Source organism: Entamoeba invadens, assembly GCF_000330505.1.
Source record: "Entamoeba invadens IP1 unplaced genomic scaffold scaff_1105074725611, whole genome shotgun sequence".
NCBI classification, from domain to species: Eukaryota; Evosea; order Mastigamoebida; family Endamoebidae; genus Entamoeba; species Entamoeba invadens.
Window position 1 is genome coordinate 14,525 of NW_004440104.1, and position 2,946 is coordinate 17,470.

Below are 2,946 nucleotides of genomic sequence, written 5' to 3' on the forward strand. Positions count from 1 at the left end.
AGGAAGTCCATCTTTAAGTCACTGTTTGTGCGTCCCCATGTCGCTCAGTTTCCTCCTCCGTACTTTGGACACTGATAAAGTTCCCTTTTCAAACGGGGCGTTCATTGGGATCCGCGCCAAGGAGGACATTGAGAGTGTGTGGAACGGGTGCACAAACAGACCGCCTGTGCCTTCTTTTTGATTATCTTCTCACTTGGTTTCCACTATTTCGAGTTGAATTATCGACACATTTTTAATTCGGGAACCAGACCAAATATTATCCCAAGTTCCCATTTACTATAATTTTAATTAAATTATCATATTAAATAGTTAAAAAACTTTATTTTTAAAGACAATGAAAAAGCCTTTACCATCACCATTTGTTTTTGATTGAATCAAATAATTATAAAATAATTATAACTACGAAACTACCGAAAGTTATTTTCATTAATTATTTTTATTTTAAAAATCATTTAAAATAATTTTTTGAAAAAAGTGGAATTAAACCCGATAATTCCAAAATATTTTAAGTGAATTAAACCCGGATTATAAGTAGGCCACAGAGCCATTACCGGCGACAGAGGGGTTACAGAACAAATTGGAAGATTTCTATGGGTATTAATAAATTTTTGAAACGTTTTTACCAAAATGAAAATATGCCAAGATTAAAAAAGTGTGTTCAAAAATAAAAAATATCTTTTTTATTTTTGGTTTATAATTAAAACAGATATAAAATTAAAAACAACGAAAAATATATCAAATTATAAGCAATAAATGGGTTTGTTGTAATGTAATATAAGAAATGAAAGTGGGCTCGATAAAGCCGTGTTGAGCAGTGTTGACTTTTGATCTTTTTTGTTCTTTATACTTTAAATTGTAGTTTGAGGGTTTTTCATTATGACTATTATTATTTTATTTTAAAAATAATACCATATCTTAATTTTTTATTTGAAATATTTTGACAAAAATGGTTAAAATTTGATTCCAAAAAATATATTTTTTATTAATTACAATTAAATTTTTTGTTTTTATTTAGAAAATATTGATGATGAGTTACAAACTTTCTCTTTTCTTGTCACTTTGATATGAAAGCATTTAGAGCATTCCTCTCGTCGAGATTCAAAAGAGGAATGTTACCTTGTTTTTTAAAGTACTGAATATCTTTCTCAATTGTGACCCCGCGATTCTCCCTCCTCCCATGAACACGTTAAAATCTTCAATCCACCCTTTGCGGGTAAGTAAGAGATCATAGAACTCAGACAGCATGATCTCCACTTGTTCTCTCATAAATTGTTGTTGATTCACTTCTTCTTCCAAGGCTTTGAATCTTGCGAAAATTTTGGGCTAGTTCTCGAGCCTCCCTTTGAGTCGGTTGGCATTGCAAATAACTGCCGCTTTGAACTCTGGTTGTTTTCGTTGGGTTTGATACTTGGGTTTCATGAATGTATTTCGAATGAAAGTTTTTCACCTTCGAGTTAAAAAATAATCGGAAAAAAATCTTTGTTAATTGAAGGCATTTTTATTTTTTTATTAAAAACCTTTAAAGATATTTTAAATTATTGTTTTTACTATTATTTATTAAAAATGTCATCAAATATTTCCAAACCACTACAATTCTTTTTAAAGACCAAAAACATTTTGTATACATTTTAATAAAATAATCAATGTTGTTATAAAAACTCTTAAAAGTCTATCCACAACAAAAGATGATATTTTAAAAATTTTTTTATTTCAAGCCATCACGCTTTCTAAAATGAACATCTTCAAGGACACCCTTGGTGTACACCCCGCTGTCAACGTATCTAAAAGAACATAAACGACTTTAATTGACTATAATTTATAACGGACGTTTTCAGGCCCGTTTAATTTGTTTTTTCAGAAATACACACGAACGTTTTATCAAAATCTGGATTATCCCACACACACACAATAATAAATTATGTACTTCTCTCGAAGACAATTTTTTCGCTTGACGATATGTATCGGAAATAATGCTTTTTTATTTGATGGTATTATTTTTCGAGGCTCCAGAACCATTCAAATATGATCAAAAAAGTTGATCTCTTGTGTCATTTTTTACTCATTACGATTAATTTCCCGTTAATTTAGGTATTAAAATTTAGCTTATTTTTATTATTTTGAAAACTATTCATTTTTGGTGAAAAAATATTCCGTTTTGCCAACTGTATCTGATTGTTTTTTGTTTTTTAAAAACACAATTAGACAAAAGTTGTATATTAACTATTATTTTTAGTAAAAATTATTATTAAAAATTAATTAAATAAAGCTTTTGTTCAACTATTAAAAAACAAAACTTTTACCAATTTAGGTTATGATTTGAAAAAAGCTCTTTCTTTTTTTTCTTTGTCAACAAAACCCAGCTCGGATAAAAAAATCCTCTATCCACCACTTTTCAAGAAAAAACCTAAATAATGAAAGGAAAAAATGCAAAAATCTTTTTTCAATACAAAAGAAGAAAAGAAGCAGTTTTTTCTTCGGTAATTCCTCTGTCGCCGGTAACGGTTCTGTTGCCTACGTATATACCATAATTTATATCTTGATGGTAAAGAAAAAACAAAAATTAATAACATTTTGACTTACTTAAATTATTTTTGTTATTAAATTTAAGTTTTCATAAATAAAAAAAAATAAAAACAAATCGATTAATTAATTTAAAAAATACTTATTGTGTTCAATAATTATATCGTTGTCAACATGAAATTTATCGTTATACAAATACAATAAAGTGAATGTGTTGTTACTATACTGGCCAACCGATTACCATTATTTTCAATTATGCCGAATTTTTAAAGCAACGTTCCTTTTTGCCGAAACCAAAGTTGACCACACATATAACCGACCTTTGCTTATACAAATAAATTATATAAAACTAATTATTATTTGGAAACGATAAACAAAAGTTAAATAACATTTTATTTATTTCAAATTTTAAAAATAACGTTTTGG